A 14,490-nucleotide genomic window follows, 5' to 3' on the forward strand; every position below is an offset into this window, starting at 1 on the left:
GTTTCTTTCTTATTCTCTGTTACTGTCCTTTCTCTTTGATAATGTCTATTCTTCAGTGGAATATTCGTGGATTTTATGCCAACTTCCATGAACTCCAACTTCTAATTACACAGTTTACACCACTTTGTGTTTGTCTCCAGGAACCAATGCTTGTTGCTCGTCCAGGTCACTTTCGTGGTTATTCCTTTCTTTCTCCCCCCCCCCCCAGCTCTTGCTTGGGGCCCATAACTCTATTGCTATCTTAATTCGTTCTGATATTCCCTTCGTCCCCTACTTCTTCCGTCCCCTATCCATTGTTCTGCTGCCCGTGTTTTTGTGGGTAAATGGTATACAGTCTGTTCCATTTATCTCCCTCCAAATGTCCCTCTTTCCCTTCCTGATCTTAAGCACCTCCTGGACTCCTTGCCAGAGCCGGTGATCCTTTTGGGTGATTTCAACTGTCGACATTCCCTCTGGGGTGATGTCCTGACAAACACCCGAGGCCGTCTTCTCGAACCGTTCGTCCTCGCTTCCTTTCTATCTCTTCTGAATTCTGGTGAGCCCACTCATGTGGACTCTTGAACTCGCACCCTTTCCTGTCTTGATCTTTCTCTCTGCTCGTCGTCCCTCTATTTAGATTTCACGTGGCAGGTTCTTGATGACCTCCATAACAGTGATCATTTCCCCATCCTTGTTTCCTTTTTCTCTTTCCACCCTCCCCTTTCCTTCCCTAGGTGGCAGTTTGCCAAAGCTGACTGGTGCCTATTCACCCTCCGTGCTACTCTCTCTGACCTCTCCTCTTTGCCTCTTCCTCGCACCCTCCTCCTTTTTTATGACATTGTTTTCAACGCTGCTTTCAGCTCTATCCCTCGCTCTTCCTCCCGGGGCACACGGAAGTGTGTTCCCTGGTGGAATGCAGACTGTGCTCGGGCTGTCCGCTGTAAGCGTGCAGCCTGGAAAAAACACCGCCGCCAGCAGACGGCTGAATCTTTTACTGTTTCGGAAGGCAAGTGCGGTGGCCCGTAGGACCATCTGTACTGCTAAACGTGAGAGTTGGAAATCTTATGTTTCCACCATTACGTCCGATACTCCTCTCCCGCAGATCTGGAAGAAGATCCGCAAGATTGTGGGCAAGTTCGTTCCAGATGTCTCGCCTGTTCTCCACCTCCGTGGGACTCTTGTGGCGGATCCAGTGAAGGTCGTGGCCGAACTGGGTTCCCACTTTTCTTCTGTTAGCTCTGGTTCTCATCTTCCTCACTCCTTCCTTCTTCGTAAGCCTGTTCTTGAATCTTCTCCTTTAGATTTCCACACTCTTCTCCACCTTCCCTATAACGATCCTTTCTCTCTTTCTGAACTTCGGTCTGCCCTGGCCCTCTGCGGATCTACGGCAGCAGGCTCGGATGACGTTCATTATGAGATGCTTCGCCATCTCCCTCCGTGCACGTTTCAGTATTTACTGAATCTGTATAACCAAGTCTGGGAGTCGTCGTCTGTCCCTGAGGACTGGCTCGATGCTGTTGTACTCCCTGTTCGGAAACCAGGGTCTCTCGGTATGTCCCCCTAAGGACTTCCGCCCTATTGCTCTCACGAGTTGTGTTTGCAAGCTGTTTGAGCGTATGGTAAATGTCCGTCTGATGTGGTTCTTGGAACACCATCACCACCTCTCTTCTTCTCAATTTGGTTTTCGCAAGTGCCGCAGCACGACTGATGTCCTGGTGAAATTGGAGGTCTATATTTCTACTTGCTTTTGCTGCGAAGACCTCCGTTGTTGCTGTCCTTTTTGACCTGGAAAAGGCTTATGACACGACTTGGAGATACCATATTCTGTCCCAACTTCGTTCTTTTGGCCTTCGTGGTAATCTCCCTCTTCCTTCAAGGCTTTCTCTCTCGTCGTACCTTTCGAGTCAAGCTTGGTGCCACTCTCTCTGCCTCTTTTCGGTAGTATGAAGGTGTGCCCCAAGGTAGTGTTCTGAGTAACACTCTTTTTCTGGTTGCCCTCAATGGTCTCCTTTCCTCCCTTCCTTCTGGCATCTTCTCCGCTCTTTATGTTGATGATATTACTCTTTGCTGTCGAGGTGATGATTCGCCTCTCCTTCAACGGCGGCTTCAACTTGCGATTGATGCCGTGTCATCTTGGGCCACCGATCATGGCTTCAAGTTCTCTACTACGAAGACTTGTGCCATGACTTTTACTCGGAAGCGGGTCGTTCTTCGTCCCTCTTTGTCACTTTATGGTCATCCCCTTGAGTACAGAGATTCCACGAAGCTTTTGGGGTTATTCTTTGACACTCGTTTGTCTTGGTCGCCCCATGTCTCTTACCTCCGTGTTGAATGCTGTAAGGCGCTTAACCTACTTAAGGTTTTGTCCCATACTTCTTGGGGAGCGGATAGGCGCACGCTCCTCTATTTGCATTCCTCTCTCGTCCTGTCTAAGCTCGATTATGGTTGCCCTGCATACTCTTCTGCTTCTCCTTCTACTCTTCGCTGTCTTGATGCTTTGCACCATACTGGGTTGCGCCTCAGCTCTGGTGCTTTTCGTTCAACTCCTACCCTCAGCTTGTACGCTGACACTGGCTTTCTGTCTCTCCAGGATCGCCGTGATCGCTACAGTCTTTGCTATCTTGCGCGATCCTTACAGCATCCTCACTCTCGCCTCTATCGTGCTTTGACTTTTGCCCCTCCTGTAGTTCCTGTTCCTCTTCACCACCTTCCTCTTTCTGTCCGTTTGTCTCGCTTACAAGATTCTCTTTCGGTTCGTCTTACTAATGTTCTCGTATTGTTCCCTCCTTGCCCCCGTGGAGGGTCCCCCTTCCCAAATTTTGTACTTCTCTGACCCGCATCACTAAAGCTTTTACCCCTCCTACAGTTCTGAAACGCCTCTTCCTTGAGCACTTTTCTTCTCACTCCCACTCCGTTCCCATCTTCACCGATGGGTCGAAGTCTGCTGACGGTGTGGGCTACTCTGTTGTTTTTCCTGACCACACTTATATGTGTCGCCTTCCTCCGGAGGCTAGCATCTTCACAGCAGAACTCTATGCTATTCTCTATGCTCTTCGTCTCCTGCTTTCCCGGAGGCAATCCTCCTTCGTGGTAGTAGTTGACTCTCGTAGTGCCCTCATGACTTTAGGGTCCTTTAATCCAGTCCACCCTGTGGTCATTGAGATTCAACATTGGCTGTTTCTTATCTCCAGTAAATTTAAGTCAGTTGCGTTTTGCTTGGTTCCCAGCCATGTTGGTGTCTCTTTAAATGAGCGTGCGGATGCTGCCGCTAAGGACGCTATCCGCACTTGTCCCATCTCCCATAAAGGTGTTCCTTATTCTGACTTTTACCCAGTTAGTCATGCCTCCATCCTTGCCTGATGGCAGAGTTGTTGGTCTTCTGTTCTTGGTAACAAACTGCATACTCTTAAGAGTTGTGTGTCCCAGTGGCCTTCCTCCTGCCACCGTAACCGGCGGTGGGAAACGGCTCTGGCTAGGTTACATATTGGCCATACCCGTTTAACTCACGATCACTTGATGGAGCGCCGCCCTGCTCCTTATTGTCCGAATTGCATTGTCCCTCTTATGGTCGTACATATCCTTGTTGAATGTCCTGACTTCCAGGACGAGCGTGTGTCTTGTTTTCCGACTGTCCCCCACGGTCGGTTGTCCCTTGATAGAATTCTTGGCGACTCTGATACTTTTGATATCGTTCGCCTTATGCGTTTTTGTTCTCGTATTGGCATCCTTGGTGAAATTTAGTGCCCTCTGATTATCCCACACTTTGATGGTGCTACATAGCCTTCCCGGTTTGGTGCCTTCTATTGATAATTACCTCCTTACACACGCACAGGCACACACACACGCACAGGCACACGCACACATACACTCTCACACACTCTCGTTGGGGGCCTGATAGCTCAGTGGACAGTGCTCTGAACTTGTAATACTAGGGTCCGGTTTCGATCCCCGGCGATAACGGAAAGTCAATGGGCTGAGTTTCTTTCACCCTGATGCTCAGGTTACCTAGCAGTAAATAGGTACCTGGGCGTTAGACAGCTGTCACGGGCTGCTTCCTCTGTACTCACCTAGCTGTACTCGCCTAGTTGTGCTTGCGGGGGTTGAGCTCTAGCTCTTTGGTCCCGCCTCTCAACCGTCAATCAACTGGTGTACAGATTCCTGAGCCTCTGGGCTCTGTCATATTTGCATTTGAAACTGTGTATGGAGTCAGCCATACACAGTTTCACATCACTGCCTAATGCATTCCATCTGTTAACTACTCTGACACTCTGACACTGATAAAGTTCTTTCTAACGTCCCTGTGGCTCATTCGGATACTAAGTTTCCACCTGTGTCCCCTTGTTTGCGCCCCCCCCCCCCCCGGTGTTAAACAGTTTATCTTTATCTACCCTGTCAATTCCTCTGAGTATTTTGTAGGTAGTGATCATGTCTTCCCTTACTCTTCTGTCTTCCAGTGTCGTGAGGTACATTTCACGCAGCCTTTCCTCGTAGTTCATGCCTCTTAGTTCTGGGACTAGTCTAGTGGCATACCTCTGAACTTTTTCCAGCTTCGCCTTGTGTTTGACAAGGTACGGGCTCCATGTTGGGGCCGCATACTCCAGGATTGGTCTTACATATGTGGAATACAAGGTTCTGAATGATTCCTTACACAGGTTCCTGAATGCTGTTCTGATGTTAGCCAGCCTCGCATATGCCGCAGATGTTATTATTTTTGTGTGGGCTTCAGGAGACAGGTTTGGTGTGATATCAACTCCTAGATCTTTCTGTCCGTTTCATGAAGTACTTCATCTCTCATTCTGTATCCTGTGTCTGGCCTCCTGTTTCCACCGCCTAGTTTCATTACCTTACATTTACTCAACTTAAACTTTAGTAGCCCTTTGTTAGACCATTCACTCAGTTTGTCTAGGTCATCTTGTACTATCTTCCTCCGTCTTAATTCTCCTCGTGATTTTTGCATCTTCAGCAAACAATGAGAGGAACGATCCTGTACCCTCTGGGAGATCATTTACATATATCAGAAACAGTATAGGTCCAAGGACTGAACCCTGCGGGACTCCACTGGTGACGCCTCGCCACTCTGAGACCTCACCCCTCTCAGTGACTCGGTTGCTTAGGTACTCCCTTCTCCAATGGAATACAAATATATGCAGTCTGGCCATCCTCTCGTTCTTGCCTGATTTTTGTTGCCTTGTTATAAAATTCAATTAATCCTGTTGAGGCAGGACTTGCCATCCATGAACCCATGTTGATGCTGTGTTACAAAGTTCCTTCGCTCCAGATGTTCCACTAGTTTTTTTTCGCACAATCTTCTCCATCAACATGCATGATGCGCAAGTTAGGGACACTGACTTGTAGTTCAGTGCCTCCTGTCTATCCCCCTTCTTGAGGTGATCTTGAGATGATTTCGGGGCTTTTAGTGTTCCCCGCGGCCCGGTCCTCGACCAGGCCTCCACCCCCAGAAAGCAGCCCGTGACAGCTGACTAACACCCAGGTACCTATTTACTGCTAGGTAACAGGGGCATAGGGTAAAAGAAAATCTGCCCATTGTTTCTCGCCGGCGCCCGGGATCGAACCCGGGACCACAGGATCACAGTCCAGCGTGCTGTCCGCTCGGCCGACCGGCTCCCTTCTTGTATATCGGGACTACATTAGCCGTCTTCCAAATTTTTGGCAGTTCACCTGTTAACAGTGATTTGTTATACACTATGGAGAGTGGTAGGCACAATGCTTCTGCTCCTTCCTTTAGTATCCAAGGGGAGATTCCGTCTGGGCGTATAGTCTTCGTCACATCCAACTCTAGCAAAAGCTTCCTTACATTCCCACTGGTAATCCCAAACTCCTCTAGTGGAGCCTGGTTAACTATTCGTTCTCTTATCTCTGCAACTTCTCTGGAATGGGGTAAGGAACTATCTTATTTAAGTTTCATTTGTCTATTTTCTTGAAGCTATTGTAAACTTAGGCAGATTTGTACATGCTACCAAAGTTTCTATGGTAATGTGCTCCTCTGACTGTAGATTTGGGTGTATGAAACGTTCCAAGACTTTTGTAACGCCCAGCCTGCCTACCGCTCATCATGAGTGGCCTCTGGGGTCTTCTTGCTCCTCCTGAGTGGCCTCTGGGGTCTTCTTGCTCCTCCTGAGTGGCCTCTGGGATCTTCTGGCTCCTCCTGAGTGGCCTCTGGGGTCTTCTTGCTCCTCCTGAGTGGCCTCTGGGGTCTTCTTGCTCCTCCTGAGTGGCCTCTGGGATCTTCTTGCTCCTCCTGAGTGGCCTCTGGGGTCTTCTTGCTCCTCCTGAGTGGCCTCTGGGGTCTTCTTGCTCCTCCTGAGTGGCCTCTGGGTTCTTCCTAGCCCTCCTGAGTGGCCCAAGCAAATGTAATGTAATGAAGATAGGTGTAGGGAGCTGGAGGCCAGATAAAAGGTATCATTTAAAAGATGAAATTCTTCAAGAGTCAGTGAGAGAGAAAAAAAAACTTGGGGGTTGATATCACGCCAGACCTGTCCCGTGAAGCCTATATCAAGTGGATAACATCAGCGGCATATGCAAGGCTGGCCAACATGAGAATGGCATTTAGAAACTTGGGTAAGGAATCATTCAGAACTTTGTATACCACATATGTCAGACCAATACTGGAGTAACAAGTCCCAGCATGGAGACCATATATCTAGTCAAGGATAAGACTAAACTGGAAAAGGTTCAAAGGTTTGCCACCAGACTAGTACCCGAGCTGAGAGGTATGAGCTACGAGGAGAGACTAGGGGAATTTAACCTCACGTCGCTGGAAGACAGAAAAGTTAAAGGAGGACATGATCACCATATAAAAGATTCTCAAAGGAATTGATAGGGTAGATAAAGACAGGCAATTTACCACAAGGGGAACACGCACTAGGGGACACAGGTGGAAACTGAGTGCCCAAATGAGCCACAGAGATATTAGAAAGATTTTTTCAATGTCAGGGAAGTAGACAAATGGAATGCATTAGGAAGTGATGATGTGGAGGCTGACTCCATACACAGTTTCATGTGCAGATATGATAGAGCCCAAAAGGCTCAGAAACCTGTACACCAGTTGATTGACAGTTGAGAGGCGGGACTAAAGAGCCAGAGCTCAACCCCCGCAAGCACAACTAGGTGAGTACACACGCTCATACATAATCATACACATAAATATTTTACTTTAAAAGGGATCAATTTAGCCCAATATGTTATTGTGTTATTGTCTGTATATAAGCTTTGAGGTCTGCCCCCCCCCCCCGGCCAGGGTAATGGGTGTGTAACTGCCTCATTAAACACCTGCGTTGATACATTACTGTTGTATAAATGGTCACGCCCGTGTGTGTGTGTGTGTGTACTCACCTAGTTGTACTCACCTAGTTGTGTCTGCAGGATCGAGCATTGACTCTTGGATCCCGCCTTTCGAGCATCGGTTGTTTACAGCAATGACTCCTGTCCCATTTCCCTATCATACCTGGTTTTAAAATTATGAATAGTATTTGCTTCCACAACCTGTTCCTGAAGTGCATTCCAATTTCCCACTACTCTCACGCTAAAAGAAAACTTCCTAACATCTCTGTGACTCATCTGAGTTTCAAGCTTCCATCCATGTCCCCTCGTTCTGTTACTATTCCGTGTCTACATTTCATCTATGTCCACTCGTCAATCCCTCTGAGTATCTTATACGTTCCTATCATGTCCCCCCTCTCCCTTCTTCTTTCTAGTGTTGTAAGGCACAGTTCCCTCAGGCGCTCCTCATATCCCATCCCTCGTAGCTCTGGGACGAGTCTCGTTGCAACCCTCTGAACCTTTTCCAGTTTCATTATATGCTTCTTCAGATGGGGACTCCATGATGAGGCGGCATACTCTAAGACTGGCCTCACGTAGGCAGTGTAAAGCGCCCTAAATGCCTCCTTACTTAGGTTTCTGAATGATGTTCTAACTTTTGCCAGTGTAGAGTACCACAGTGTACTGGAGTGTGTGAGTGTGTGTGTGTGTGTGTGTGTGTGTGTGTGTATGTGTATGTGTATGTGTATGTGTGTGTGTGTGTGTGTGTGTGTGTGTGTGTGTGTGTGTGTGTGTGTGTATGTCATGTCCTAGTGGTGCTCGAGGGGTAGAGCTGCGGCTCCTAGGACCCGCCTTCCAACGTTTCGGTAATGGAGGTCATCTCTCTAATGGAGGCAGCCCCTATACTGGAGGCAGCCCCTATACTGGAGGCAGCCCCTATACTGGAGGCTGCTCCTATACTGGAGGCAGCCCCTATACTGGAGGCAGCCCCTATACTGGAGGCAGCTCCTATACTGGAGGCAGCTCCTATACTGGAGGCAGCTCCTATACTGGAGGCAGCTCCTATACTGGAGGCAGCCCCAATACTGGAGGCAGCCCCAATACTGGAGGCAGCCCCAATACTGGAGGCAGCCCCTATACTGGAGGCAGCCCCTATACTGGAGGCAGCCCCTATACTGGAGGCAGCCCCTATACTGGAGGCAGCCCCTATACTGGAGGCAACCTCTATACCGGAGGCAACCTCTATACCGGAGGCAGCTCCTATACCGGAGGCAGCTCCTATACCGGAGGCAGCTCCTATACCGGAGGCAGCTCCTATACCGGAGGCAGTCCCCTATACCGGAGGCAGCCCCTATACTGGAGGCAGCTCCTATACTGGAGGCAGCTCCTATACCGGAGGCAGCCCCTATACTGGAGGCAGCCCCTATACTGGAGGCAGCCCCTATACTGGAGGCAGCCCCTATACTGGAGGCAGCCCCTATACTGGAGGCAGCCCCTATACTGGAGGCAGCCCCTATACTGGAGGCAGCCCCTATACTGGAGGCAGCCCCTATACTGGAGGCAGCCCCTATACTGGAGGCAGCCCCTATACTGGAGGCAGCCCCTATACTGGAGGCAGCCCCTATACTGGAGGCAGCCCCTATACTGGAGGCAGCTCCTATACCGGAGGCAGCTCCTATACCGGAGGCAGCTCCTATACCGGAGGCAGCTCCTATACCGGAGGCAGCTCCTATACCGGAGGCAGTCCCCTATACCGGAGGCAGCTCCTATACCGGAGGCAGCTCCTATACCGGAGGCAGCTCCTATACCGGAGGCAGCTCCTATACCGGAGGCAGCTCCTATACCGGAGGCAGCTCCTATACCGGAGGCAGTCCCCTATACTGGAGGCAGCCCCTATACTGGAGGCAGCTCCTATACTGGAGGCAGCCCCTATACTGGAAACAGCCCCTATACCGGAGGCAGTCCCCTATACCGGAGGCAGCCCCTATACTGGAGGCAACCCCTATACTGGAGGCAGCCCCTATACTGGAGGCAGCCCCTATACTGGAGGCAGCCCCTATACTGGAGGCAGCCCCTATACTGGAGGCAGCCCCTATACTGGAGGCAGCCCCTATACTGGAGGCAGCCCCTATACTGGAGGCAGCCCATATACTGGAGGCAGCCCCTATACTGGAGGCAGCCCATATACTGGAGGCAGCCCCTATACTGGAGGCAGCCCCTATACTGGAGACAGCCCCTATACTGGAGGCAGCCCATATACTGGAGGCAGTAGTACATTAAAGTAGTAACCATAAGTCACTACTTGTGTGTGCTCTCACCTAGTTGTACTTGCGGGGATTGAGCTCAGGCTCTTTGGTCCCGCCTCTCAACTGTCAATCAACAGGTGTACAGGTTTCTGAGCCTACTGGGCTCTATCATATCTACACCTGAAACTGTGTATGGAGTCAGCCACCACCACATCACGCTGCCCAAGTGTCTCTGATAATGTGCTCCTAGCTGACTGTAGATTTGGGAGTAAAGACGTCCCAAGTCTTTTCTAACGCCCAGCCTGCCTGCCATTCCTCCTGAGTGACCTCTGGGGTCTTCTAGCTCCTCCTGAGTGGCCTCTGGGGTCTTCTAGCTCCTCCTGAGTGGCCTCTGGGGTCTTCTAGCTCCTCCTGAGTGGCCGCTGGAGTCGTTTTGCTCCTCCTGAGTGGCTTTTGGAGTCGTCTTGCTCCTCTTGAGTGACCTCTAGAGTCGTCTTGCTCCTCCTGAGTGACCTCTGGAGTAGTCTTGCTGCTGCTGGGTGGCCTCTGGGGTCTTCTCGCTCTTCCTTAGTGACCTCTGGAGTCGTCTTGCTCCTGCTGGGTGGCCTTTGGAGTCATCTTGCTCCTCCTGAGTGACCTCTGGAGTAGTCTTGCTCGTCCTGAGTGGCCTCTGGGGTCTTCTCGCTCCTCCTGACTGACCTCTAGAGTCGTCTTGCTCCTTCTGAGTGACCTCTGGAGTAGTCTTGCTCGGCCTGAGTGACCTCTGGAGTAGTCTTGCTCGGCCTGAGTGACCTCTGGAGTAGTCTTGCTCGGCCTGAGTGACCTCTGGAGTAGTCTTGCTCGGCCTGAGTGACCTCTGGAGTAGTCTTGCTCGGCCTGAGTGGCCTCTGGGGTCTTCTCGCTCCTCCTGACTGGCCTCTGGGGTCGTCTTGCTCCACGACACTACTTTTGATGTGTACACATCAAAAAGTCAACACCAGCAATCAACAGCCAATTAATGCACAACTATATTCTACCCACTTCAAGACTCCGTACCAGTATAGAAGCATCAAGAGGAAGTATAGGTCAATAGGCCCTTTGCAGTTACTTCCATTCTTCCCTCTGCGGAAGGGAGATGGAACTTTCACCGATGACAAAGAAATGAGCGAGCTACTGAGGAAACAGTACGACTCTGTTTTCAGTGAGCCATTAAACACACTAAAGATTGATAACCCAAATGAATATTTCATGGATATGATACCAACATCAAATCATATATCAGACGTCACCCTATCCCCACTGGATTTTGAAGAAGCCATAAACAGTATGCCTATGCACTCTGCACCAGGCCCGGATTCTTGGAACTCCATATTCATCAAGAACTGTAAAAAACCACTATCGCAGGCCCTCCACATTCTGTGGAGACAAAGCCTAGATACTGGCGTTATTCCTGACATACTAAAAACAGCAGAGATAGCACCACTTCATAATGGAGGAAATAAGGCAAAGGAAAAAAATTACAGACCGATAGCACTAACATCGCACATTATAAAAAAATTTGAGAGTGCTAAGAAGTAAGATCACAAAATACATGGAATCACAGCATCTCCATAACCCCGGACAACATGGTTTCAGAACAGGGCGCTCTTGCCTGTCGCAGTTGCTGGACCACTATGATATGGCATTAGATGCTATGAACATAAGAACATAAGAACATAAGAACAAAGGCAACTGCAGAAGGCCTATTGGCCCATACGAGGCAGCTCCTATTTATAACCACCCAATCCCACTCATATACTTGTCCAACCCGCGCTTGAAACAATAGAGGGACCCCACCTCCAGCACGTTACGCGGTAATTGGTTCCACAAATCAACAACCCTGTTACTGAACCAGTATTTACCCAAGTCTTTCCTAAATCTAAACTTATCCAATTTATACCCATTGTTTCGTGTTCTGTCTTGTGTTGATACTTTTAATAACCTATTAATATCCCCTTTGTTATGTCCATTCACCCACTTGTAAACCTCTATCATGTCACCCCTAACTCTTCGCCTTTCCAGTGAATGCAACTTAAGCTTTGTTAATCTTTCTTCATATGAAAGATTTCTAATTTGGGGAATTAACTTAGTCATCCTACGCTGGACACGTTCAAGTGAATTTATATCCATTCTATAATATGGCGACCAAACCTGAACTGCATAATCTAAATGGGGCCTAACTAGAGCAAGATATAGCTTGAGAACCACACCAGGTGTCTTGTTACTAACGCTGCCATTAATAAATCCAAGTGTCCGATTTGCCTTATTACGAACATTTATGCATTGATCCTTTTGTTTTAAATTCTTACTAATCATAACTCCCAGATCCCTTTCACAATCCGACTTCGCAATCTCAACACTATCTAGCTCGTATCATGTAACTCTATCATCATTACCTAACCTCAGAACTTTACATTTATCAGCATTAAACTGCATCTGCCAATCCTTTGACCATTTCAAAACTCTATCTAGATCAACTTGAAGTGATAGTGAGTCCTCCTCCGAATTAATTTCCCTACCAATTTTCGTATCATCGGCAAATTTGCAAATGTTGCTACTCAAACCTGAATCTAAATCATTTATATATATTATAAACAACAAAGGTCCCAGGACAGAGCCTTGAGGCACTCCACTTACAACATTTTCCCACTCCGACTTGATTCCATTTATACTAACTCTGTTTCCTTTGGTATAGCCATGCCCTAATCCAGCTTAATATAGCACCCCCAATACCATGAGACTCTATCTTTTTAATCAGTCTTTCATGTGGCACTGTATCAAAAGCTTTGCTAAAGTCAAGGTACACAACATCACAATCCTTACCACTATCAACTGCCTCAACCTTGCTAGAATAAAAAGATAACAAATTTGTTAAACATGAACGGCCATTTATAAAACCATGTTGCGACTCAATTATTAATTTATGTTTTCAAGATGAAGACAAATTTTATTTGCTATTATAGATTCGAGTAACTTTCCCACAATAGACGTTAGGCTAATTGGTCGATAGTTAGACGCAAGTGATCTATCTCCTTTCTTAAAAACTGGTATCACATTAGCAACTTTCCAAAACTCTGGCACTCTGCCTAACTCTATTGATTTATTAAATATGGTTGACAGTGGGTCACAAAGCTCCTCTTTGCATTCTTTAAGCACCCTGGCAAACACTTCATCCGGCCCTGGGGATTTGTTTGGTTTGAGTTTTACTATTTGTTTAAGAACATCCTCCCTGGTAACTGCTAAACTCGTCAACCTGTCCTCGTCCCCACCCACATAGACTTGTTCGGCTGAAGGCATATTGTTAAGTTCCTCTTTAGTAAATACAGATACAAAATATTTATTAAAAATACTACTCATCTCTTCATCACTATCTGTTATTTGACCTGTCTCAGTTTTTATTGGACCTATCCTTTCCCTAGTCTTAGTACGATATAACTGAAAAAACCCTTTAGGATTTGTCTTTGCTTGCCCTGCTATGGAAGACAAACAAAACGCTGATGTAATTTACACAGATTTCGCAAAAGCTTTTGATAAATGTGACCATGGCGTTATTGCACATAAAATGCATTCAAAAGGAATTACCGGAGAAATAGGCAGATAGATCTACAATTTCCTGACCAACAGAACCCAATGTGTAATAGTCAACAAAATAAAATCCAGCCCATCAACCGTGAAGAGCTCAGTCCCCCAGGGTACTGTGCTTGCTCCAGTACTTTTTCTCATCCTCATATCGGGCATAGACAAGAACACAACCTACAGCACTGTATCATCCTTTGCAGATGACACTAGGATCTTCATGAGAGCAGGCAACATAGAGGACACGGCAAACCTCCAGTCAGATGTAGATCAGGTCTTTCTATGGGCTACAGAAAATAATATGGTGTTTAACGAAGATAAGTTCCAGCTCATGCGCTATGGAAAAAATTAAAATATAAAAACGGAAACCACGTACAAAACTCAGGCAAATCATAACATAGAACGAAAAGGCAATGTAAAGGATCCAGGTGTACTCATGTCGGAAGACCTTACCTTTAAAGAACACAATAAAGTAGCCGTCGCAACTGCAAGAAAAATGACAGGTTGGATAACAAGAACTTTTCACACTAGAGATGCTATACCGATGATGACACTTTTCAAAACGCTTGTGCTCTCTAGAGTGGAGTACTGCTGCACAATGACAGCCCCTTTCAAAGCTGGAGAAATTGCTGACCTGGAGAGCGTGCAGAGATCCTTTACTGCTAGAATCCACTCAGTAAAACACCTAAACTATTGGGACCGACTAAAGAGCCTAAATCTGTACTCCCTTGAGCGCAGGCGGGAGAGATACATAATAATTTACACATGGAAAATATTAGAGGGGCTGGTCCCAAACCTGCACACAGAAATAACATCACATGAGACCAGAAGACATGGCAGGATGTGCAGAATACCCCCGTTGAAAAGCGGAGGTGCAACAGGTACTCTGAGAGAGAACTCTATCAACATCAGAGGCCCGAGACTGTTCAACACGCTTCCGCTACACATAAGGGGCATAACTGGCAATCCCCTCACAGTGTTCAAGAGAGAACTGGATAAGCACCTCCAAAGGATACCTAATTCCCAAGGCTGTGACTCATACGTCAGGCTGCGAGCAGCCGCGTCCAACAGCCTGGTTGATCAGTCCAGCAACCAGGAGGCCTGGTCGACGACCGGGCCGCGGGTACGCTAAGCCCCGGAAGCACCTCAAGGTAACCTCAAGGTAACCTCTCATTTATCCAATTAATACCCATTGAACCGTGTTCTGTCTTGTGTTGATCAAAAGTTTGTTCACCTCATCCAAAACTGTTGCAACATATCACCTCACCCAAATGGGAGTATATAAAACAAGCTGTTTAGCGTTAGAATAAGTAAAACTCTGTTTAGTGTTTTCAGGTTACAGTTGTGTGTGTGTAAACTAAAGCCTTTGAAAATGTAATACGTTATTACGAAA

This window comes from Procambarus clarkii, chromosome 52 (genome assembly GCF_040958095.1).
Source record: "Procambarus clarkii isolate CNS0578487 chromosome 52, FALCON_Pclarkii_2.0, whole genome shotgun sequence".
Taxonomy (NCBI): domain Eukaryota; kingdom Metazoa; phylum Arthropoda; class Malacostraca; order Decapoda; family Cambaridae; genus Procambarus; species Procambarus clarkii.